This window comes from Nuphar pumila, chromosome 9 (genome assembly GCF_984573655.1).
Source record: "Nuphar pumila chromosome 9, dmNupPumi1.hap1.1, whole genome shotgun sequence".
In the NCBI taxonomy this organism is placed as follows: domain Eukaryota; kingdom Viridiplantae; phylum Streptophyta; class Magnoliopsida; order Nymphaeales; family Nymphaeaceae; genus Nuphar; species Nuphar pumila.
Window position 1 is genome coordinate 81385630 of NC_143257.1, and position 27658 is coordinate 81413287.

The window sequence follows — 27658 nt, forward strand, 5'->3', positions numbered from 1 at the left end:
GAATGTGGTCAATTATATTGATGCATATATGATAATAGTTTTCATTGGATATAGTACCCATTGATGAACTATTCCCAAAGGATTCTCTGTGAAGGTGTGTATGACCAGATCAGGTAATCTGGCTAGAACGGTAAGTCCTTGTAAGGAAGTGCATTGTCCAAGAGCGGGTAGCCCGCGAAGACGGTATATTCTTGTGAGAAAGTGTAATGTTCAAGACCAGACCGGCCATCCGTTTAGGGCAGTAACTCCTTGTGAGGTCGCATATTTTCTGAACCAGGTGATCTAGCGTGAATCTTGTAAATCTTTATTATGAATAAATGAAATGTTGTGATAAATGGTGATGATCTTCTGAGCTAATTGAGATAGCTAGTTATGAATCTATAGATTTGACTTTTTTGTTATAGCATGATTATATGTTGAACTCAAATATAATAATCCGATCCTTATTGATTTTAGATCTTGATATGAGGTTATGATTGTGATGCTTATATTAGCATATAGGTGAATGATACATTACGCCTACAAATGACTAGGTTGACTTATTAGGTGAATGACGCATCACACCTATATAGTTTTGTTATAAATGCTTGCATTATGAATGTCAGATTCAAATATATCACACTTATGTATCATGATTAATGTGTATCATGAATATCTAACCAATTTACTTAAAAAGTATGTGCATGTATTTCACGCTTGAATGACCAAATGTGATTTGACAGTTTATAAGAATTATAAATGCATATGAAAATGATGCAATGATTTGAATGTATGAGAGCAGAAGTGAGTGATCATGATCATCATTGTGATGTAGATGTCACACCCCTGAGTAGAGTTCTCTCAGCGCGACCATTTCCTCTCACAGTTTTAGGCTATATCCTTGGGGGATACGGCTTAGGCGCTACTCGGGCATAATAAAATAGCATAATAAACACCCGAGCTAATCAGCCTGTTTCGAGTTGGTCTACGTCATACCTAGGTAGAATATTGTATGTCATAAATTGAACATCGAAGCATGTGTAAATAAAATATAAACATGTGTACGTGAACATGCATATTCCATAATACGAAGCAACTAAACCTCAACATATGTAACTCCTACGTATTTTGAGATTAACACATAGGATAAAAGTCATATATGCATGTTTCACCACATGAATCAATATACAAAGCAAGCATTCCATGCATAATGTATCTCACACATAGTATATATATATATATTAATAGCATTCACACAAATCATGGTTCATCCATGAGGGCACGTGATGTATCATCAGTCTATGCATAACGGTATTTGCATAATCCCATCATGAACATGATTCTATCATACTTGCTTTCATGCATGATTCATTCATAACATATATGACATGTTTCACAAAAATATCATTTCACACAAGCAATTTAATTTAGCTATGTTATCATATCAATCATGCAATATTCATTTCAATATTACAATATTCATTTCAATAATGCATGCTCAACCATGTACCTGCAACAAACACCCTCCATATTCCACTATATAAAATCATGACAAGTATGATCTCCTGAACTACAACAAGAAAAATATTTTTATTCTCATACATTCAAATCATGCACAGCATGATCTCTGAACTACAGTCACAACAGTCCTAAATATCCATAACTAAGTGGCATGTGTGCACATGCAGTGTTGCAACACAACATAGACAGTTTAGATATATATAATAGTCCTAGATATCCACAACTAAGTGAAGTGTGTGCACGTAGCGGTGTTGCAACACAATATATACAATTTAGATATATATATATTTAACAGTCTTAGATATCCACAACTAAGTGCGGTGTGTATGTATAATTTGCTTATACTATTAATGCCTACACATGCTCTCTATAAGTTTAGTTAAGGTATCTTATCTTTATAGATTCAGTAAATTGAGTGTAGCGAAATCCAAAAATTTTTGAGGTTTTACAAAACACAAAGACTGCTACTCAAGCAATACAATGAACACTTAGTATGCGATCGTAAATGCCAAAAGCTCCAAAACCTCCAAAATCATGGGCACACAATGGTTTGGCTGAGGGATTTTGCATGCTGATAAAACTCTTTTTGATGACTCAAAGATGTCTCAACACCTATTTTTGTCAACAGGGCATCCTCGAACATGTCAATATCCTCTTCTTGACTTCAAATGTCAAAAATCTTTCAAATCTCATCCTTTGAATATGATTGTGTTGTAATGATCAACAAGCTATCAAAAAAATCGATGGGAAGGCCATGCGGTTAATTGTAATTTGTACCCTTGATTGTTGTAATGCCTCTATTGGTAGCAACAACCAATATGTGAAGCAGGTTATATGCCCCCCCCCCTCCGAAGATGCACTATTTGCTACAGTGAGTGTTCAGGGGTCTGAATGAGTGCCACATATATAGGCATGTGGGGCTCATATGTCCATGTGTGTCTGCATCACTTAGCATCGGAGTCCAGTGCGTTTGCAAAGACTTAACTACCCCTTTCTGTCATTCTCGTCATGAAACGATGGTTTGAGAAAAGGACAAAAATACCCTTTATCTAGAAAAGTGAAACGATGGTTCAAGAAAGGGACAAAAATGTCCATCCAGAAAGTCAAAGATGATGTTAACTCTTCAAAGTCAAAACGTTTCATTTCTGCCCTAAGCAGTAAATTGTTGCACCATCTGCAGTAATAGGAGCTCCCTTTGATGACGCACCCTTTCCCGTCATCTGCTGCCACCGAACCCTCCTTTATCATCTGCTGCCAACAAACCCTCCTTTATCGTCGTCTGCTTCCACCAGAGCACCCTTTGCCAACGTCTGCTATCATAAGAGTACCCTTTGCCATTGTCTACTGCCGTCGGAGCATCCTTTGGTATCGTCTGCAAGTGGTAGCATCGTTGCCACCATCAACTGCGTCTACCTTCTGGGTGTTTCTCTTCCACTGTCGAATTACCAAAACTCGTATCGTTGCGGTGAGTTTCGTGTAACATTTCATTATGTAAACAAATCGATTTGTAAATCTGAATGTTAAATCTTACAACTGGTTGTACTATTCATGCTAAATAACACCTATTTTTATACTGAAATAAATTAATTTGTACCTATCCACCTTTTGGGCGTCGAAAAACAATTATCACGATTTGTTCTTATGAAGCAACAATGATTTATATGTTTGAAGCAGTAATGATTTAATGAAATTACCATGATTTGTACTTAAGTTTGATAAATCGTATAACAATGTTTACGTATGAAGCCCAAACGTTACAACGATATATACTTATGGAGGTTGTAATTTCTACAATGATTTATAAGTTTGAAGCAGCAATAATTTATATGTTTAAAGCAGTAGTGATGTGTATTTATGAAGTTACCTCGATTTGTACTTAAGTTTGCTAAATCTTACAACGATGTTTACTTATGAAGCCAAATATTGTGATGATTTATAATGTTGGTGATTGTTTAACAAATGGGATAATTTGTAATATTATATATTTGGAGGGTGGTTGTAACATATAATGATGCAGCTAAATTTATGTGTTGTGCAGGTTAGCAATGTTTAAAGCTCGTCAGACAAGAAATCCCTCACCGTTCGATTTCATAACTATTACTGAAATGATCCACCAGTCCCATCTATATGAGCATTATGAAAGGTACCAAAATCTAATGAAGATCGAGAATGATAATGAAAGGAACAAAATGTTGGAATTGTATTATGCAGAGCATTATCCATTAGATATTAAGGCTGAAGAGCAAAGGAAGTACGAGGAAGAACTAAAGATGAAGAAGAAGAAGGATGACGAAGAGAAGGAAAAGCAAAGGAAGAAAAGGCAAATAAAAAAGGAGGAGGAAGAGGAGAGGAAAGGCAAAGGAAGAAGGAGGAGGAGAATAAAAAGCAAAGGCAAATGAAGAAGGAGGAAGAGAATGAAAAGCAAAGGCAAACGAAGAAGGAGGAGGAGGAGGAGAGGGAAAGACAAAGAAAGAATAAGGAGGAGGAGGAAGAGAAGAAAAGACAATTGAAGAAGAAGGAGGAGGAAGAAGAGAAGGGAAGGCAAATGATGAAGATGGAAGAGGAAAGGCAAAGGAAAAAGCATCAGAATGAGGAAGAGAAGGAAAGGCGAAGAAAGAAGGAGGACGAGGAAGAGAAGGAAAGGGAAAGGAAGGAGAAGGAGGATGGGGAAGAGAAGGAAAGAGAAAGGAAGGAGAAGGAGGACGAGGAAGAGAAGGAAAGGCAAAGAAAGGAGAAGGAGGACGAGGAAGATAAGGAAAGAGAAAGGAAGAAGCAGGAGGAGGAAGAGAAGGAAAGGGAAAAGAAAAAGCTAGAGAAGGAAAAGAAGAAAATGGAAAGGAAGGAAGAAATTGAAAAGCAGAGGAGGGAGTCGAAGGAGCGAAGGAAGGAAGAAGAAAGACAGAGGATGGAGGAAGGGGATGAAGAGGAGAAAAGTATGACCAAGGTACGTAAATCGATTTTGTCTATCACGATTTACTGTGATAGTTATTACTAGGTATAGTGATTAATAAGATAGCGATTACTATGTATAGCAATTATTGTGATAGTGATTTACTGTTATAGGTATGATTATGTGTATTGATTACTATGTATAGCGAGTGTACAATTATTATTATTTATAATGATTACTGTATACAGCGACGTGTAGAAGTACAAATGAGACTAATTTTGATTTGACACGAATAATATGTTATTTTGTGTTACAAGGAGGTCACAAGAGAAGTAGAGCACCAGGTGAAAAGCTTAGAGGACGGTGTCAGTGGCCTATAGTTCTATCATAGTATGGACAGCTGAGTGAATATCAGAATGATCGATTGTGAAATATGTACTTCAGCGACCTTCTAAACCAGTATTCTTTTGAAACGTGCTAGAACACCATGACCCACCTGGTAAATATGTGGAATAATAAGACGAACACATTTCAGTTTGATTCTTTTGAGATCACCATGACCCTAGAAGATGTGGCACGAATTATGGGCCTTAAGTGTCATGGAAGTGTTTTCCTATTACGGAATTCAAACTATACCGCAAGGGACAAGTGCACGGCCCTTCTAGGAATGTCGATGGAGGACTGTAGGCAATGTGTTTCTGGTGAAAGCAATTCTACATCGATGAAAGTTTATTCTTTCCATAATAAATGGAAAGGCCGGTTCGCTACATGTGCATCTGAAAGAGCTGACCAAGAGTTGTGCGGCTTCCTTCTTTATTTTTTTGGTCTTTATTTTTTTGGTCTTTATTTTTTGATTTGTCTGGTTCAAGGATAAGTTACTTGTGGCTGCAATTCTTCAAAGACTTAGATGAAGTCGACAACTATGCATGGGGTGTTGCTATGCTTGTACAGTCAATTTTACCGTGTGAGTAATGATACAAAAACCATCGTAGGGTTTTGGCCATTTGTCTAGGTAATTATTTATTACATATTTACAGTTGTAGACTAAGATCGTTGAAGGTTATAGTCTTACTAATATATTGATTTTGTAGGCCTGGTTGTGGAAGCATATTGTCACCTTGTGTCCTCCATTATGGCCTTGCGATTTGTGGTTTTCCAAAGATCGGTCGGTGGGCTAGAATAAATGTAAAGCAAAACAATGCTAAGTTTGTTTTAGATGGTCTGCAATTAGATTTGGTAAATGGTTTAAAATTGTTTACAATCATTTCAACATTTATCATTCATTAGTATAAATCATTAAAATGTTTAGCATTCTTAAGTAATCATTGTTGCAGGATTTTGTCTTTGTTAGAATTGTTCTAATGTTTAACATTCTTAAGTAATGATCATTCCAGGATTTTGTATTCCTTAGTACAAATCATTTTAATATTTAACATTCTTAAGTAATCATCGTTGCAAGATTTTATATTCCTTAGTACAAATCATTATCGCTTTAGCATTTAACTTTCATTAGTGTAAATCATTGTAATCGTTAGCATTCTTAAGTAATGATCGTTGCAGGATTTTGTATTCCTTAGTACAAATCATTATTGTAAATCGTTGTCATCGTTAGCATTCTTAAGTAATGATCGTTGCAGGATTTTGTATTCCTTAGTACAAATCATTATTGTAAATCATTGTCATCGTTAGCTTTCTTAAGTAGTGATCATTGCAAGATTTTTTCTTCGTTTGTACAAAGCATTATCGTTTTAGCATTTAGCATTCCTTATTGTAAATCATTGTAATATGTAGCATTCATTAGTGTAAATTATTTTAATATAAAGCTCTCATTAGTAACATTCATTGTAATATATTTAGCACTCGTTATTACAAATTAGTTTAATATTTAGCATTCATTAGCATGAATAATTATGTCTATACCTAAACCATAATCTCCAATGTACAGGTTGTGTGGAGACCGTATGGAGATGGGGAGGACGAGGATTAAGAAGATGTTGATGAGGCTGCGAGACTATCTGGCTGTGATATTTGGCTGTTTAGCAATTATGAAGTTGAGTTGCAGCATTGTAGTTGAGTTCTCCTACAAGCTGGCTCGGGACAGTCTACCCCAAAGCAGCATATAGAAGTGAGAAGGAAGATAAAAAGTGGTGGGGCCAGGAACGTGAATTGGCACGAACGCTTCAGGAAATAATTGAATAGTTGGAACAAAGGAGGTGTTCGTACCATAGCGTATGATTATAAAGAACGACAATATGACCCCAACTATTTCAAAAAATATTGGGAACCCATGTATCAAAATCTGGAGATTGAGAATAAGCAACGTGAAAATGTTGGGAACCCATGCATCCCTCCTATCCCCCATCATGTCGTCTTCTAGCATAGAAAACACATTCATCGTGTCCCTCTGACTACAACAATGATTCTCTCAGTTGCAGTACACGATGAGGAGCGAACACAACTCACAAAAAAGAAGATAGTCTTCGCCACAAGGTTGGAGATGTTGGAGAGGGAGAATAGGGAGTTACGGAAGCAGGTGAAGAATTTGGAGAGACAATATGATACATTGGTAAAGGTGATGACCAGTGTTTATAATAAGATCGAGGGAACCAAGAGGCCATCGAGGAAAGAGAGTTCACCAAGAAAAAGAAAGCGATGATTTGTATGCCATAGTCCATCTAAGTCGTCAAGTGCCACTAAATAAATATTATATGATTTTTTTATCCAAATATTTATTTATTGTAATTCTATAATTCTTTTTTGTAATTCTATAATTCCTTTTTGTAAAATGACATTCTATAAATATATAATTCTTTTTTTAATAAGCGCAACACACAAGTGCTACTGAACAAATCATTGTAATATTCGACCTTCATAAAAAAAAAATAAAAAAAGTGTTTAGTGTTGTGTACTATGTAAATTATGAATTGCTTTTATGAGTTGTCTTCATATCGCGATTTATACAAACATTGATAAAACGCTGAAATAATTTATACATATAAAGACTATGTACTATCGTAATTTGCTTGATTCTGATTGTCTTGCAACCAATTCTATAAGACATCGCGATTTGTTTTTTAAAAAGGTGTTCCATCATGATCTGTACAACCATCCCATCAAAACCCATCAAATAATTGAGATTTGTCTAAGTGAATGATATGTTCCATCGTGATTTACACAATGACTGATTCATAAATGGCGAAAAAGAAAAATAAACAAATCAACACGATGTTTAGACTTAGTAAAGAACAAATCGAGTTAACTTCAAAGATACAGATGCCATTGTAGAAATCGCTCTGGGACAATATCTGGTATAACGATTCAGATATAGTATATGTACAATGATTTGTCTTATGGCGATTTACACTGACTGATAAAAGGCGAAAAGTAAAAAGAAAAAATAAATCGACATGATGTTTATTGGTGAAGTAAAAATCTAGGTAACTTGATAAATATAAATCGACTTAGAACCACAATTTGTGACTTAATTGCAAATCGACATGATGTTTAGACTTAGTAAACTACAAATCATCACTTAGTTGCAAATCGATTTCACTGTAACGATACATGTTATCATGATTTGCTTGATATTGATTGTCCTATTGTGAATTAATTTTATGAGCTTTGTATATGTGAACAATATGTCCTATCGTGATTTACACAATGACTGGTTTATAAAAGGTGAAAAAGAAAAACAATAAAAAAATCGACACGATGTTTAGACTTAGTAAACTATAAATCGAGTTAACTTCAACGATACATTACAACCACATTCATTTACATGATTGTTTAGTTACAATACATCATGACTAATGGTTTGGCTTAGATACAATACATGACCATCATCATCAAAGAAAACAAACATCATCATCAACATCAACCCCACGTCCAAATAGTGATGTGCTTCGAAATAGACATCATCATCAGCAACATCAGCACCTTCAGTTTACTGAGTGGCCTTTGCTAGTCACTGAGAATGATAGAAGGCAAATCTATCTACCAATGGAGGTCCTTATCTCTTTATAAGTTTTTGTGCAGCACATTTGTACCTCTTGATTATGCATAGACTTGTTCCCATGTGTTCCTCCTAACGTATAAGAGCTGCTTGAAAAATCTCTGGGTGGATCATGGAGAACTTTTGCATCCTTCTTTGTCTCATGCACTCTGCCACTTTTACCAAGATATGTAGTTGCCCTTTGACATCCACTTCTACCAAATATCTTAACATCAAAATCCAAATTACCATTATACTTGAACACCAAAAATTCTCCAAATTGCAAGGAATGATGTGCGACAAATGTTGGCCAACCATTATAACCACATTCATTTACATTACAACCACATTCATTTACAAAATACATGAGTATTTATTTACAATACATCATGACCAATGGTTTGGCTTAGATACAATACATGACCATCATCATCAAAGAAAACATACATCATCATCAGCATCACCCCCACGTCCAAATAGTTATGTGCTTCGAGTGCAATCCAGGTGCGCATGAAATCCCGCTTGCTAGTGCAGAAAACAGATAAAGGTATGGATCCTAACAGACAGAGAAGATGCAACCCGCACCACTAGCATATTTGTCATGAAGCATATCGAAGATTAGGCAGATATTTTTTCAACTACAAAGTATGGTTTGCGAACGATGGAGGGTTCGACAGTAGGAATAGTTCAAATAGATAGTCATCAGCATCCTCCTGTCTATCATGCAAAATATCTATGCTTGCTCCGGTATGGTGACAAAGATTGAGGATGATTATGGTTGTTATATTTTGTGTAAGCTTTGATATACTTCATGATAAATATGCCACAATCATGTGTCATGAATATATTGATGTATCCATAAAAGATAACCATTATAATCATCATCAAAGATTATACAAATCGTTCCTCACGGCGTGAAACAACTACGGTATCAGCATCATGCAAACCCCATCTATCAAGCACAGGTAGAAGGAACACAGAAGAACAAAGAAGAAAGAAAAATACAAGGAAGAAAAAGAAGAAGGAAAAGAAGAAGAAGAAGAAGACAAAGGCGGAGGAGAAAAAAGAAGAAGAAGTTGCACTGTTGCAGAAAAGAGGAAGATAGGTTAATTAGATTAGGGTTTTAGACCTGGACAACGGGTCAGGTCAGGTCGGGTAGGGTTTTGCATAGAATAGGGTTTTACACAGATCCTATTAGACTAGATAAAGTAAAAATCAAGGTAACTTCATAAATACAAATTGATTTACAACTTGATACTGATTTAAGTAACAGTTGCAAATCAATTTCACTGTAATGATTTGTTCTATCGCGATTTGTGTTGACAAGCTTTGTCTATGTTAACGATTTGGTTGTGATGCGATTTACACAATGGCTGCTAAAAGATAAAAAAGAGAAAGAAAAAATAAATCTACACGATGTTTATTGATAAACTACAAATCTAGTTAACTTGATAAATACAAATTGACTTATAACCAAAAGAATTTAAGTTTCATAATACAACAATGTTTGTCTCATCGCAATTTGTTGTTACGAGCTTTGTTAATGTGAATGATATGTCAAGAAAAATAATAAACAAATTGACACTATGTTTAGACTTAGTAAACCATAAATCCAGACTTAGTTGCAAATTGACACGATGTTTAGACTTAGTAAACTAAAAATTAAGGTAACTTCATAAATACAAATCGACGTAACTTCATAAATACAAATCGACATTGTTCACAAAGACAAACAAAGATATATCATTGTCGTGGTAACTTTATAACTACAAATCGACCTGATTTACAACCACATTCATTTATAAAATATATGACTATTTAGTTACAATACATCATGAACAATGGTTTGGCTTAGATGCAATACATGACCATCATCATCAAAGAAAACAAACATCATCATCAGCATCAACCCCACGTCCAAATAGTGATGTGCTTTGATTTCTAGTGCAAAAAGCTTCGAGGCAGAACTGAAGTATATCAAAGGTATGGATTGCAACAGGCAGAAAAGATGCAGCCCGCACGACTAGCGTATTTGTCATGAAGTATATCAAAGATTAGGCAAATATTTTTCCAACTGCAAAGGATGGTAGTCACCTTAGAGAGAAGTATGGAAAGTACCTTCAGTTTACTGAGTGGCCTTCGCTAGTCACTGGGAATGATAGAAGGCAAATCTATCTACCAATGGAGGTCCTTATCTCTTTGCAAGTTTTTTTTTGCAGCACATAGTGATATTTTCAGTTGTTAGTTCCATTTTCTATGTGAACCAATGGAGAAGATGAAGCTCGCACGACTGTAGCATATTTATCATGAAGTATATAGAAGATTAGGCAGATATTTTTCCAACTACGAAGGATGATTTGTGAACGATGGAGGGTACGACAGTAGGAATAGATCAAATAGATGTATACAAGGAAGAAGAAGGAAGATGATGGCGGAAGAAAAAAAAGAAGAAAAAGAAGAAGAAGAAGTTGTGTTGCTGCAGAAAAGAGGAAGAATTGTTAAATAGATTAGAATTTTATACATGGACCACGGGTCGAGTAAGGTTTTACATAGAATAGGGTTTTACAGAGATCTATATTAGGGTTTTACATATACTAGGGTTTTATACACGTGTACACAAACTGACACGATGTTTAGACTTACTAAATACAAATCGAGGTAACTTCATAAATACAAATCGATTTACAACTTGAGACCGATTTAAGTAACAGTTGCAAATCGATTTTACTGTTTTGTTTAGAATATTTTAGTAACAGTTGCAAACTGATATAAGTAAATCGCAATAGTTTAGGGTTCAGGGTTCAGGGTTTGGGGTTTAAGTTTTGCATCTATCTAAATTCCAAATGGATCTTACTTAATATATATATATATATATATATATATATATATATATATATATATATATTAGTTTAGATTGTGTTTGGATTTGATGAGAGCTAAATGGGTCTCACAACCAACTCAATCCAATCACTTCCCCCACCTAAACCCATCATTTTAATTGAATGAATCTCATCCCACCAAATCTGTTTGAATATCCTATTGCAATTTGCCTATTCGAGCTTTGTCTATGTGAACGATATGTTCGCTTTTACAGACTACTTATCATGATTTACACAATGATTGATAAAAAGTTAAAATGATTTGTACGTATGAAGGCTATGTGCTATCGCGATTTGCTTTTACGAGCTATGTCTATGTCAACGATATTTTCTAATCGCTTTTACGGGCGGTTAGGGTTTTGGGTTTTAAGTGTTTAGGGTTTTATAATTTAGTGTTTAGGGTTCCAAGTTCAAAGTTTGGAGTTTATAGTTTAGGCTTTAGAGTTTAGGGTTCAGGGTTTTGGGTTTGCGGTTTAGGGTTTAGGGATTTAGGTTTTAGGGTTTAGGTTTTAGGGTTTAGGAATTAGGGTTTAGGGTTTTAGGGGTTTAGGCTTTTGTGGTTTAGGGTTTAGGGTTTGCGGTTTAGGGTTTAGAGATTTAGGGGGTTAGGGTTTAGGGTTTAGGTTTTAGGTTTAAGGATTTTGGGTTTTATGGGTTTATGGTTTAGGGATTTAGAATTTAGGGTTTAGGATTTAGGGCATAGGGTTTAGGGATTAGGTTTTATGGTTTTAGGGTTTGGGGTTTGGGGTTTAGGTTTTAGGTTTAAGGATTTTGGGTTTTACGGGTTTATGGTTTAGGGATTTAGGGTTTAGAGTTTAGAGTTTTATGTTGTAGGGTTTAGGGTTTACAGTTTTGGGGTTTAGGTTTTAGGTTTTAGGTTTTAGGTTTTAGGTTTAAGGATTTTGGGTTTTATGGGTTTATGGTTTAGAGATTTAGAATTTAGGGTTTAGGATTTAGGTTTTAGGGTTTTATATTGTAGAGATTAGGGTTTAGGGTTTATGGTTTTAGGGTTTAGGTTTTGGGGTTTAGGTTTTAGGTTTAAGGATTTTGAGATTTATGGGTTTATGGTTTAGGGATTTAGAATTTAGGGTTTAGGGTTTAGGATATAGAATGGGTTTGGATTTCATGAGAGCTAAATGGGTCTCACAACCAACCCAATCCAATCACCCCTTACCTAAACCCATCACACAATCGAAATTTATGTTGACAAGCTTTGTCTTTGTGAACGATATATCCTATCGCGATTTACACAATGACTGATTCATAAAAGGTGGAAAAGAAAAACAATAAACAAATCGAGGCGATATGTAAACTAGATAAAGTAAAAATTGAGGTAACTTCATAAATACAAATCGATTTGCAACTTGATACCGATTTAAGTAACAATTGTAAATTGATTTCACTCTAACGATTTATCATATAGTGATTTACGTTGATGAGCTTTGTCTATGTTAATGATTTGTCCTATCGTGATTTACACAATGACTGCTAAAAACGAAAAAGAGAAAGAAAAAATAAATCGATACGATGTTTATTGGAAAACTATAAATCTAGTTAACTTGATAAATACAAATTGACTTATAACCAAAAGACTTAAGTTTCATAATATAACAATATTTGTCCTATCACGATTTGTTGTTACGAGCTTTGTAAATGTGAACGATATGTCAAGAAAAATATGGGATAAACCGACATGATGTTTAGACTTAATAAACTATAAATCGAGACCTAGTTACAAATCGATTTCACTGTAACAATACGTGCTATCGTGATTTGCTTGATACGTCCTATCGTGTTGACTAGTTCTGTAAAAGGCAGATGAAACAATGTTTTTAAATTTAATTAATGTGCAATGCAATGTAATTTATTTGCGCATGGTTTCTAAAAATAAGTAGTATGTAAAATGATGTTTCCTTTATATATGAATGACACATCGCACAAGTTTAGGAGGGTGTCGCTTCGCTTTGCTTCATGATTAAGGAACAAACGAACCGATGTTTCCTTTATAAATGACGTGTTCATGAATCAAGCATAAAACTTGAGTTGTATTTTGCAAAAGGAGTATCGATGTCGAGGAAGGAAACGATGATAGCTACACGACCAAGGATGTCAATGAAGGAGACGACGACAACTACACAGCCAATGATGGAAAGGAAGAAGATGATGACAACTACATGACCAGCGATGGCGAATCTGGCATATATTGTCTAAACCTCATGACGAGTTTCTTTAAAATTTGTCTCTTTTATGGCATAAATTTGATTTGTGTTGTATACTGTAGAAAGGAAATTCAATATCGTTTATTGAATATTCTACTAATGTTATTGGAACATCCATAAAAATCGGTGCCCAAAAACTCAGCAAAGAGCTCAAAGATAACATCAAATGACTGCAAGACAAATTTGCAAAAGGAAACACTATTAGTAATTTTATACGTATGAAACCACTATCAGTTATATATTTACGTATGTCATGGGTATATATGTTAACACGTGCATATTTGTTGCAAACAGACTATATCTGATTTCGTCATGTATATTCAAAGCAATACAACAATCAATACTAGACGCATCGTCACCCCTTATTTCATGGTATATCGATTCTCTTATATGTTTATTTTCTTTTTTGATTTACTCTTGTTGCTTCGTGTTTTAACCTTACTATTATCACTGTTTTGTTCAACAGAGTTTCGTTTGTCGAATGCCATACTCTATTGGATTTCAAGATGGACTACCATGTTGGGGTAACGATGATCACTGCAGAGACTTTTGGTCAAGTGAAAAGGTAAGTGAAGAAACCGCTTGTCCAAGATTTAGGCATAACAGTCCTAGCATGATTTGTACTATCGATTTGTAAGATATTGTATCGATTTGCTGATATTGATTCCTACACTCTAGCAAATTGCTCAGCATTGGGTCTTATACGTGATAGATTTACAGAAAAAACAACTATGGTGCTATAACTTATTCGACTTTCACACTGGTGTACGTGACGTTATGCATTTGGTAAGTTTCCATCTATAAGTGTATCGTATCTTATACGGTGGCCCAGAATTTACTTATTTCTGCATTAACCACAGGAGGGATTCATCAAAGTTGTTTTGGTTGTCGACATTGGTGAGTGGATGTTTCGCTCAACACACGATGTTTCTTTACAAAATAATGGAGTCGATTATGGCGTATTTGTAATAAAGTATATTGAAGTAATATACAATGGACGAAAACCTGATTTTGACATTGTATGCTCTACACTTAAACATGTTTTATTATCCTTTATTATTGGAGACTCAATTTATATATTGGTGTCACATTACCTTTTTGTTGTAGGATGATATATTTGGATTCTGTACAGAACTATGCAAAAAATTGATGAAGTTTCTAATCGCGGAAGAGAAAAAAACTCAACTGGCAAGAATACCTAGAAGGCAACAAACGACGCGACCTCCCAGAAGTAATATAATGTACAGAGACTTCTAACAGATTTTGTAGATTGTATATACAAATTTTGTATACAAAATTTGTAAGATTGTGTATACAAATTATGTAAATCTCTTTGGGTTGAAATAAAATTTCAATTTTACTAAATATGCTAATAAGTTGAACTGTTATTTGTAGCAAAGGCAAATCGTTGTCTCCGACATAGACGTAATTTTGTAAATCGCTATAAGACACTATCTTGTATAAGGATTCTAATACATAAATTAGGGTTTTACATAGAATAGGGTTTAGAGATCTATATTAGGGTTTTACATAGATTAAGGTTTTACGCACATGTACCTCCTCCTCTTCTTCTTCTTCTTATGTCGTTCTTTGTTGTTGTTCTTCTTCTTATGTCGTTCTTTTTTTTCTTCATCTTTTTCTTTTTTCTTCTTATTTGTTTTGTCTACCTGTGCATGATAGATGAGGGTGATGCTGATAATCGAGGATAGATCTGTTTTGTCTACTTCGATATACTTTATGACAAATACGCCACATTTGGTACCTCTTTGTTGGCTTGACCATTGGATCAATTCTAAATGGCATGTTAGGTCGAATGCTGACATATACTTCAAGGATGAAAACATCTATGTTTTCTTCAATGATGATGATGATGATGATGGCATCTTTGGTATAAACTTCGATGATGATGGTCATGTATTGTATCTAAGTCAAACCATTCGTCATGATGTATTGTAACTGTAAAGCAATGGAGTATCTAGCCAAACCATATGTGTTTTCTTTGATGATGATGTTTTAACTTCAATGATGATGGTCATGTATTGTATCTAAGCCAACCCATTGGTCACAATGTATCTATTAAACGATTTGTACGTATGATGGCTATGTGCTATCGCGATTTGATTTTACGGGCTATGTCTATGTCAACGATATTTCCCATCGTGATTTACAAAATGACTGCTTCAACGGTACAAATCGATGTCCCGTTTAGAATTAGTAAAGTACAAATTGATGAAACACTAGTGCCACTAAACAATGTATTCTTTTTTTTAAATAGATTAGAGTTTTAGTCCTGGACAATATATTCTTTTTTTAATAAGTGTAAAATACTAGTGCCACTAAACAAATTGTTGTAATATTCGGCCTTCATAAATGAAAATCGTAAAAGCGATTAGCGTTGTGTATAGTGTTAATTATAATTTGCTTTTACGGTTTTACTATCGCGATTTACACAATGATTGATTAAAGGTCAAAACGATTTGTACGTATGAAGGCTACGTGCTATCATGATTTGTTTGACACCGATTGGCTTGCAACCAATTATAATTCATTATGTCATGTAACATTTTATGATTATATAATTCTTTTTATAACCGATTGTAAATTGTTTTTCATAGAGGAAGTGTCCGATTATGACATGTACAACCACAGACATAAAGCGAAAAAGATTTGTCCTATCGCGATTTGTTGTTACAGACTTTGTCTATGTTAACGATATGTTCTATAACGATTTACACAATGACTGCTTCAACAATACAATTCGACATCCCATTTAGAATTAGTAAAGTACAAATAGAGGTAACTTTAATGATACAAATCGAGTTAACTTCTTAAATACAAATTGATTTCATTTACAAAGACATATCATTCTCGTTGTAACTTCATAACTACAAATCGACATGATTTACAACCACATTCATATACAAAAAATATTAGTATTTAGTTACAATACATCATGACCAATGATTTGGTTTAGATACAATACATGACCATCATCATCAAAGAAAATAGCTATCATCACCAGTATGAAACCCACATTCAAATAGTGATGTGCTTCGAATGCAATCCACGTCCAAATAGTGATGTGATTCTTAGAGACTCTAGAAATGGTGCACTCTTGCGAATATGCTTCACAAACTTCAGCTCAGGCACTGTCCCCTTGAAGGAACCGATGGGCTACATGATAAATCGCTTTTACGATATAGGAATGAAGCTGCAGAATGTATGGGATACGAACGCGTGGAAAAGATGAAGCTTGCACGACTGTAGCATATTTGTCATGAAGTATGTCGAAGATTAGGCTGATATTTTTCCAACTGCAAAGTATGGTTTGCGAATGATGGAGGGTTCGGCAGTAGGAATAGATCAAATAGATGGTCATCAGCATCACCCCCTGTCTATCATGCAGAATATATGTGCTTGCTTCGGTATGGCGGCAACAATTGAGGATGATTATGGTCATTATATTCTATATAAGTTTTAATATACTTCATGACAAATAGGCCACAGTCGTATGTGTCATGAATATATCGATGTATACACAAAAGATAATCAACATAATCATCACCAAAGGAACACTATCTATACAGCAACGGACGAAGGCGAAGAAAAAGAAGATGAAGGCAGAGGAGAAAAAAGAAGAATAAGAATAAGAATTTGCGTTGCCATAGAAAAGAGGAAGAGAGGTTAAATAGATTAAAGTTTTAGACCTGGACAACGGGTCAGGTCGGGTCGGGTAGGGTTTTACATAGATCTATATTAGGGTTTTACATTTTGCAGGGTTTTACGCACGTGTACACAAATCGACACGATGTTAGACTTAGTAAAGTACAAATCAATTTAACAGTTGCAAACCGATATGAGTAAATCACGATATTACATATCGATATCGTTCACAAAGGCAAACAAAGACATCATTGTCGCAGTTACTTCATAAATACAATTAGACGTCTTGATAATTACCTACTGGTGATTATATATGTTTTTTTATGATGATGGTCATGTATTTTATCTAATCCAAACCATTATGGTCATGTAAAAAAAGATTAGGTTTTTTCGTAAATGATTGCGGTTGTAAATCACATCGATTTATAGTTTTAAAGTTACCACAATAACGATATATCTTTGTTAGTCTTTATGAATGAAATCGATTTGTATTTATGAAGTTATCGCGACAACGATATGTCTTTGTGAATGAAATCGATTTGTATTTATAAAGTTACCTCGATTTGTATTGTTGAATTATTCTCAATTTGCATTTTACTAAGTCTATACATCGTGTGTCTTTATTTATTGTTTTCCTTTTCGCCCATTTATTAATCAGTCATTGTGTAAATCGTTTTATGGACAAACCATTGGTCATGATCTATTGTAACTAGATACTCATATTTTTGGTAAATGAATGTGGTTGTAAATAACGTCAATTTGTATTTAAGAAGCTACCGCAATAATGATATATCTTTGTTTGTCTTTGTTAACGATATCGATATATAATATCGTGATTTACTCATATCGATTTGCAACTATTATTAAAATATTGTTTTTGTATAAAACATAAATCAGTATCATGCTGTAAAACACATCGAATTTACCTTAATTTTTTTTATTGAATTTCACGTTGATTTGTATTTATGGGTTTAGGTGGGGGAATGATTGGATTGGGTTGTACAACGATGTATATATTTGAAGGCTAGATGAGACAGCAATTTGTCTGTGCACTTTTATCGCGATTTGTACTCATACATATTGAGATTTTCATCTAGTTGTGGTTGGCATAGACGTCATTGTGTCACGATAGGACACTACATGGTATAACGATTTATATACCAAATAAATCACTATACAGGCGATTTACTAATGGTGAAAATTAAGTAGTTTATTTACAGAATAACTTTTTGGGCAACAATTCAACTACAATATATGTATAACAATTTGTATATGTTAAGGCCAGATGAGACAACAATTTTCACTAATGGTATAAGTATTAAACAACGACGATTTACCTACGGTATCAAAATTGTAGCTCTATAGGCTAGATGAGACAACGATTTATACATATGAAGGATACATATTACAACGATCTATACATGTGAAGGATACATTATTAAACAGAATTCACATGTGATTTCTGTGTTCCATAACTGTAAGACCCACAATTTTTCAGAAAATATCTGAATAAAATTCATGAGGCATTTACCGGTAAAAATAGCATTTCTTCTCAGAATGCAAAACGAATCAATTTCTGCGAGTCAGTTATACTTAGGATATTCGTCGAATCGCGAATATATGCTCAAACACTCTGGAAGCCATAACTTCCTACCTGAATGAAATCAAAGGATTCCTGCGAGCCAACTTTCTTAGTTACGTCAATACGAAGGGAATGGCGTACTCAGAATTTTTCAGAAAAAATCGCCGGAAACCCAAAATTCTTGCGGGACCCACGGAAATATTGGTGGGCCCCACAGAAATATTCCTCAGAAAATATCTGGTGGGACCCACAAAATATCCCATGGAAATATCTAGGTGGGCCCCACACCAAGGAACCTCTTGGAATTAAAAAGAAGCCAAGGGGGTAGAAGGGGCATGGAAAAACCCAAGAGGAGGTGAGCTTGGGCTATAAATAGCCCTCCCCACTCTCTCTCTTCTCATAAAAATCGACCCCCCCTCTCTCTCTTGCCTTCTCTCTCTCTCCTAAACCTCCCCTACCTAGCCTAGCCCACCTGAGCCCACCTGACCTGGTCTGAGCCTGCCTGACTTAGCCTGAGCCTGCCTGACCTGGTCCTAACCCACCTGACCTGGGTCTGAACTCACTTGACCTGGTCCAAACCCAGTTGACTTGACTTGAACCTAGTTGGGTTTAAAGTCAAAGTCAAAGTCCTTTTTGGTCCAGATTCCGGTTTGGATTTCTGAACCCAGACTTAGCCTACTTGAGCTGAGTTCGAACCTGCTGAACCCAGTTGACTTGGATCGAACCCTGTTTGGTTCAAACCACTTAGGTTGAGTAGCTTGACCTACTCTACCTCTTTCTCAACTAAGTCAGCTTCATCTGACTTAGTCTGACCTCTCGAAGGAAGGCTCGAAGCCAAAGAAGCAACCCGAAGCCATTTCTTCCACGATTTGAAGTAAGTTCGCTTCGTTGATCCATCTCTCTCAAGTATTTGATTGTTTGTATATAGAATATACTTTCTGAAGTAGTATCTTGCTTTAGTTCTTGATTGAGCCCTTTTTGGACACTTCGGTGTTCACCCGCTCGTCTCGGAACTATCGTCGGATATATCTATGTTCAAACACGCAGTATATGCGTTTTTAAAATGGTATCTCGCCCTAGTTCTTGGTTGAGCCCTTCAGAACACTTCGGTGTTCACCCGCTCGCCTCGTAACTATCGTTGGATACGGATCTAGGTGTATATCTGCTGATTCTGCCGACGCGTCTTATATCGCACAGGCTATGTAATTTACCTTTGCCGTCGCGTCGTATGATGCCAAGGCTCCCTGTTTTCTGCACTTCCGATTATGCATTTACTTACGCCGTCGCGTCGAACGATGCCAAGGCTCCTGCTTTCTGCAATGTATTTACTTACGCCGTCACGTCGAACGATGCCAAGGCTTCTGCTTTGTTATATATGTAGAATATTTCGTTCAGTTACACACCCTGAACAATAGTATATGCATTTCTTTACGCTGCCGCTGTATAAAGCACAGGCTTCTGCTTATACTACATATATAGCGCGTAAATGAGCGTTCAAATGGAGATCAAACTCCAAATCGCCCATGCGATTCCTTGACCACTCTTCGTTCAAGATTCTGCTTGACGAATGAAGCCCCTATTGGAAAGGCTTCAGCTTTTTGGCAAAATGCTCTTTACGTAAAGACTAAGTCAATTACGTATGGCCTGACTATGGCCAAGGGTTCCTGCAACCTTGATGGATGCAAAGTACGCACAACGGTGCGCATCCATTTTCTGAATTAAGCGTGGCGATTTCCTACCAAAGAGGGGAGATGCCGCTGAAATGGATAAAAGAAACGCACGCTTTCTCCGTAAAAGAGAGGAAGTGCTGCTGAAATTTCTGAAGAAGCTAAGAATAGCTCAGAAAGAACGTAGCAGGATACTCTGACATATAGCAGAGTGCTACCCAGTTCATGGTTTGCCCTCTACAACGTAGAAGGGTTCGTCGCACCACTGCCGGTAGAGCAGGGGAGGTGCTGACGAAATGGTTGGCAGAAGAGCTGCCGGAACCAATGGAACGACATAATGATGTCCGTTGATGGAACGATGCCAGATCAGCTCGTATCCTTGTGCCTGCAAGGGCACCTTGCTCGTAAGGGCCATTGAGCCGGAGTAGAGGTTGCGCCTTGGCTAGGTTTGGACTCGTTGCGTAAAAATACGCCGAGTAGCCGATCTATTTAGATCGAGTCATATGCATGCTCATTGAGAACGGTTACGCAACCAGACTCGTAAGGGCCGAAGAGCCAGAGTGTGTTGTTTCCACCCAAAGAGGTGTGATGCTCGTGGTGGCCGAAGTGCCAAAGAGCGGTGTTCTGCATGCATATGAATAAGACTTAAGGTCGCACATACCCCGCGGTTGAAGATCGTGTTAGGGGTACCCCCTCAATAATGATTGTGTTGGGGCAGACTGAATGGGGTCGGGTACATACTCCCGTAGTGCTGAAAGCACGGGCTGCCTAAATGGCATGCAGATTCTGTCCAAGTAATTGTAAGACTGGCAGACCCCTTCAGGAATTATGCTCACTGTGGAATGACAGTGATGGTACAGCCTTGAGTGACATGTATTTTACTTTGGACCTGATAGAGTCCACGATGGCCTCAGTCACTCATGGGTTTTGGGGTCGTGGTTATCCTTAAGATCTAAGGATTGAACCCAACTACTGCAAGTAGAGGATGCATCCGAATATGGGCCTAGTAGGGTTCTCCCAGTTGAAACACACTGCCCTACTATGGATAGGGTCAACAGGCCTCTGGGGTATCTAAAATACATAGAATAATCAACCCCCAGAACGTCGCGTTGATGCCCGGACAATAGCTCTACCTGCGTACCAAAGGCGGGAGTGGTTAATTATCAAACAATGCATTAGTTCTAGGTACAGCGATGCTTTGAATGTATGAGTGGATGACGTGTTGAGTCAGTCCTGCATAACCTTTGTGAAGGTGTCATGTTCGGTATACTACTGGACCGACTGGGCAAAGACCCATGTTGTATCCGCACGACTAAGCGAAGCTTGAGGAGTTGTCCTTAGATGCGTGAGATACGGATGTGCCAAGTATGAAGACTTGAGCTAGACATCACTTTGAGACCCGGAAGAGGTCATGGCTAAGTCATGGAGACTTAAGCGGCTATTCAAATCACAGCCCTGAAAAGGCTTGCTCTAAGTCATGAGGACTCGAGCGGATGTTCAACTCATAGCCCTGAGGAGGCTCTTGCGATATACGCTAAGTCTTGGAGGCTTGAGCGTCGTTATTGCGTATTGCGACCCTGAGTGGTCATTATTATACTTGAGTGGAATGGATGTGTGACTGCATGCTTACCAGACCATCAGTGGTTCTGACCCCGTTTTATGGGGATTTCAGGTGTTGAACCTGCGTGGCGATATACGGAGCAAGGCGGCATCGAGTTCCAGGGTTTCTCTAGACAGAGTTGTACTGCTTCCTTTTTATTGAACCTACATTGCTTTTCTAAGCAGTAGTGTTGTAATAAACATGTGGTTTTCGATAAATGGAACACTTTGGTGGTCAATGAGTTGCTTGGCCACATACCTGCAACGTGCTCGGAGTTTTCTAAAACTGACGACTCATTATCGTCTGATTCCGTTGCTAAAAGCTTTTCTAAATTCCGCTGCAAAGAAAAAAAAAGAAATTCATGAAAATTTTAACTTAGCTTTGTTTTGGAAATCTGGGGCGTTACAATAACTCACTTTCGAATTGATTTGAGTCTGTCATGAAACAGAACAATATAAGACACTGCATTAAGTTTCACAAGAAATGCAAACATCCTCCCAACATTGATTACATACCAAAAGACTTGTAAAACTGAAGTTATCATTCCGAAAAAACTGGTCAGAAGGATTGAAGGTTACAACATTGTAGTGCACATCTATAGGGTATTGCTGCATGTTGGAAATTAAATAAATTAGATATTGATAAGTTGCACGTAATGCAATTTACATGGGAAACAATATAATGTATTACATACCTGTTCATGCGAAGGGCTTGGTTGCTTTTGCTTAGAGGTTAGTTGTTTCTTAGACATTTTCTTGCCAACCAATTCTAGTGCACCCATTGTTCTTTGACGATTACGATCAGAGGCAGGTTTTCTTTTGATACCCTTCACTAGGTGAATTTTTTCATCATAATCTATAACGTTGACTTCTGACTTGTTGAAGATGATGTTTACGCTTCGACGTAACTTCTCATGAGTGTCAAGAAAAGAATGATTTTCACCTCTGTTGACACTCTCATTTTCTTGGACTGGTCTTCATGAACTGCAATAGACTGATAGTGAATTAACTGCATATTTTTAAGTAACTCCCTTGACACTTTTCTCATGTATACATAGGCTTCTTTATTTTTTGATGTCAAATATACAACATGCATAAGTGACCTACATAGTTGTTGGTAACAGGAGGCTATATGACACTTTTCATCAACACCAGATTGACTGACATTATCTGTATCCAACAGTTCAATCTTTGCTTGTCTCATTCATCTTCGCATTAAATATGACTCAAGTATTTCTTGTATTTTTTCTTGATTAAGTGCCTTTAATGCATGATGATATAAAATACCTTTGAATTTATACATTTTGCATGTACATTCAACTATTCTGTTGTCCACATTATACGTAACATGTGTTTTTTGCCTTTTCAGATGCTCTTTGCCCTCCCATACAATATAGTATTTGTGCATATTCTGGGTTTGCATGCGTCCTTCTATGTTGTAATTCATGACATGTATAAGTTTCTTCTTAATTCATTCAAATACAGTTAGTGTATACAGATCTGCAGGTCGCATCAATATTTTTATGTCCAAAGTTACAGGGCGTGTATTGAAGCATTTCACATCTTGTTCAAGCTCATTGTCTAAGACCATCCATAAATAATTTATATTGTTCCATGAAGCGAAACATTGTTAAACATGAATACATGGTTTTCTTCAGTTTAGCATGCATAGATTTAGTTGTTTGTGTGCTTATCATACCTACACAAAAGTATTGTCTTCCATATGTCAATGCCCACTTCTCTTTTTTTGCATATAAATTTTGTAACCACACATAGTCTTCAAGGTCGTACATCTGAATCATTTCCTCCCAATCAGATATAAAGGTGACCTCATCTACGCTCTCAAGTACACACATTGTAAACTTTTTGTCAAACCTGATCTTCTGTTTAAATATGTGTCCTATATTTTTTACTGTATTTTGAAAGATATGCTACAAACATAGGCGATGATATGCATCTGGCCATATATGAGACACTGCAACCGCAATTGCGTGATCACCATCTGTAAGTACAACTTCAGGTTGCTTCCCATTCATTGTCTGTGTAAATACTCTGAACAACCACTCAAAGCTTTCCATGGTCTGGTCATACAAAAAAATGCCGCATAATATACAACTCTGTGAGTGATGGTTCTCTTTGACAAACTGAGCAAATGGTCACTGTTCAGTATTAATTTTCACTGTCGTATAAAAAACAAACACATCATTGAAGCATTCATAATCTACTATTGACTTTGAATCTGCCAAAAACATATTCACAGCATATCCATCTTCATCCAGTTGCATTGTACTAAAAAAACCAGGGTCCATGCTTGATTTCTTCTGTAAGTAATCAACCAAAGAACATATTTCTTCATTCTTCATGTTATCTGTCATTTTCCTTCTCAAGTAGTTTCTTAAATCTATAGGCGTGAATGGCACATTCTCGAGACCACCATCTATGTGCGTGCACAAATTGTATGTTTTTCTTGGTGCAATGCCGACACTATCAGCTATTTCAGCAATTGCAGCATGCGCTTCAGTTACTTTACAATGTGACCTTAACATAGGAGTCATAAATGAAACTGCTAAATCATGGTTTTGATCACTGATTAAAGTACGAACTATATATTTCTCATTTGAAAGTCTTCTTAACACCATTCTCGTTGGGCATCCACATCTTGAATCTGGCTTGCTCCTTGTTGGATTTTCACTTGACTTTTTCCAACCTTTCTTAGAACAAACATATGTCTTTCTCACCATGGCACCCTGTGCATTTTTTGACCAAGAATACCTTCTAACACTGAAGCCAAATTTTAAGGCATAATCATTGTAAAATTTATATGCAGCTTCCTCATTATTAAACTGCATTTCTTCTACGAAAATAGAGTCAAGTGTACTATCATGTACATTTTTAGTGTCTGCACCTTTATCAAGTGTACTGTCATGATCATCTACCTCTTTATCGAATTGCATTTCTTCTGCTGCAATATTCAACTCAAGAGTGAATTCAATGCCTGCACCCTTCTTATCATGTGCATCATTAATGTACATGTTCACTTCTTCAATTACGTCATTAGTACAGATGTTTACTTCTCCATAACTTTTCAATGATTGAGATACATCATCTTTAATGCAACTAGATGATAAGCTCATCACTGTCATAAGCAAGATATCAATTTGTGTTAGCCAGCGCATACGTTTACTACGATTTATTCAAGATGCATATAACAACGGATACCGATTAGTTAAGCAAGTCAAAGAAACGATTGAATGAGTCACAGTATAAAAGCAACAACGATTTGTTATTTGCTTATACTATGCATCTTGATATTATTTACCATGCCAATAAAAGAAACGATTTATCGTATATGTATGTTGACGATAGTGATTCACGTGACAACGATTTAATTATATCTATGACGTTGTGAAGCCATTTTAATAAAAATCACTAAATGAGCAGCTATTTGAATACGCAAATCGCCATCGCAAGTGCGCAACAATATATTTCCACACGCATACGTTTTAGAATCATACTCTAAATATCTTACAAATCGATATTAGAAACACATAATATCTTACAAATTGATATACATATCACATAATATATTACAAATCGATACGACAATTCAGCATAATAGCTTACAAATCGACACTACAAAACACATAATATCTTACAAATTGATATACATATGGCAAAATATATTAAAAATTGATATTAATAAACAAAACAATATCTCACAAATCGGTAGTATGGTACTACAACTGTGATTTGTGATACATTGCATATACTGAGTGAATGAACAATACTGGATGAGGTAGAGGCCCTTCCTCGTATTTGTAAACAAGCATTTTTGTCAACAGGTCCCAGCATCTTACAAATATCTTTAATTTTCAAACTGTCAAAAAGATAAGATCAACCTGCAATAATAAAACAACGCCTTAATGGCACTTACGATGACATACATTCTTCAACAATAGCATTATGACATGAAAAGGTACTCACAACGCCTTAATGACACTTGTTGGAATGTTTGTGCGTCATTGCTTTTTTCATACTGCCTAACGAAAAAGAAGAAGAGAAGACTATAAAAAAAGATGGTCGACAAATGCCCCTATGATGCCCACCAATGGTTGAACCAGTTGATCGATTTATAGTTATCTCCACGAGGTAGGAACGAACCTGAGAATGTTTTGTAACACAAGACAGAAACGAGAAGGCGACAATGTGTTGTAGCTCAACATAAAAATTAAGACGAGAATCTAGACTCGCAATGACGGTAAAAGGTGTTCCAGCAACAGTAGACGATGATAAAGAGTGCATCGTCAAAGAGAGCTCTTGTTACAGCAAATGGTGCAAATGAAACGTTTGGACTTTGAAGAGTTAACATCATCCTCAATTTATTGAAAGAAAGACATTTTTGTCTTTTTCTTGAACTGTAGTTTTCTTTTTTTCAATGGGCATTTTTATCATTTTCTCGATCCGTCATTTTATGGCAAGAATGACACAAAAGGATACTAAGTCTGCAACTGCACCAAGCTTAGATGCCAAGTGATGCCGAGACTGAGGTGTATAAGTGGCGCTCATTCTAACCGCTAACACTCGTTCGGGGGAGAACACACCGCCAGAACACCAGGGATAATTTCAGCCTTGCCTTTCTCTCTCCATTCTGCAACCTTTGTATCAATGTGCTCCCTTGCCTCAGTACGGATTTCACCAGTGTCACCAGTGAATAGGGCTAGAAATCCCTGCATTCTGCTGTTGATGGCATCGATCTCATGGAGGGTGATGCAATGCACAACCTCCTTCCACTTCTGGAGCTCCCCATTGGGGCCCATGGAGTCGTAGTCCTTCGACCTCGTGAAGAACCTCCCCAGCTTCATGATCTTCCCGGACGACTTGTGGATGACGATGATGTCCCTGCTCTGGACCTTATTCCTGTTGAGGGCCTCGATCTTGCTCATCTCGACGAAGAAGAGCTCGCTGCCGGCGAGCATGGTGAAGGGGGTCTCCTAGCCGAGGGCCTTGGCCATGCCCATGGTGATGGCCGTCTTTCCTGTCCCGGGCTACCCCACCAGGAGGACGCCGCGGCCGGCGATCTTGCCCTCGCGGATCATCTGGATGATGATGCCGACGGCTTTGCGGGCGGAGTGCTAGCCCACCATTCCCTGCGAGACATTGCGGGGCTCCAGGGCATCGTCCAGCCCCAACCCCATTATGTGCGAGTGCGCTCTGATGCGCACCACCCACGTCAGGTCCCTCATCTCCGACAGCTTCAGCTCCGCCATAGCTAAACACGCCTGGCCCTTGCCCTGGGTCTTGGGGGAAAGAGAGAGATGAAGTGACGGAGACGAAAAAGGTGAAATGGGGGTTTTCGCTAGAATTAAAAAAGAAAAAGAAGAGAAGGGGTCGGGTGAGTATCTGTTGTGGTTGTCCGACGTAAGCAGGTTATATGTTCCCCCCCCGAACAGGGCAGTTAGCTACATTTCATGATCGGGGGTCCCAAAGAGCACCACGTATGTAAGCATGTGCGTCTCGTATCCCCATGTTTGTCAGCATTAATTAGCGTTGGAGTTTGATGCGATTGCAAAGACTTAAGTACCCTCTCCTCCATTGGTGCAAAAAAAAATGACGGTTCTTGAAAAGGAGTGGTTGTAAAGACTTAAGTGCCCCGAAGATGATTATTTAA

The 27658-nt window shown here is 36.9% G+C and overlaps 1 pseudogene; it reads right to left on the reverse strand.

The window, feature by feature from the left end:
* Positions 1 to 859: 859 nt before the first annotated feature.
* On the reverse strand, positions 860 to 27257 carry LOC149828656 (uncharacterized; annotated as a pseudogene).
* Positions 27258 to 27658: the final 401 nt, after the last annotated feature.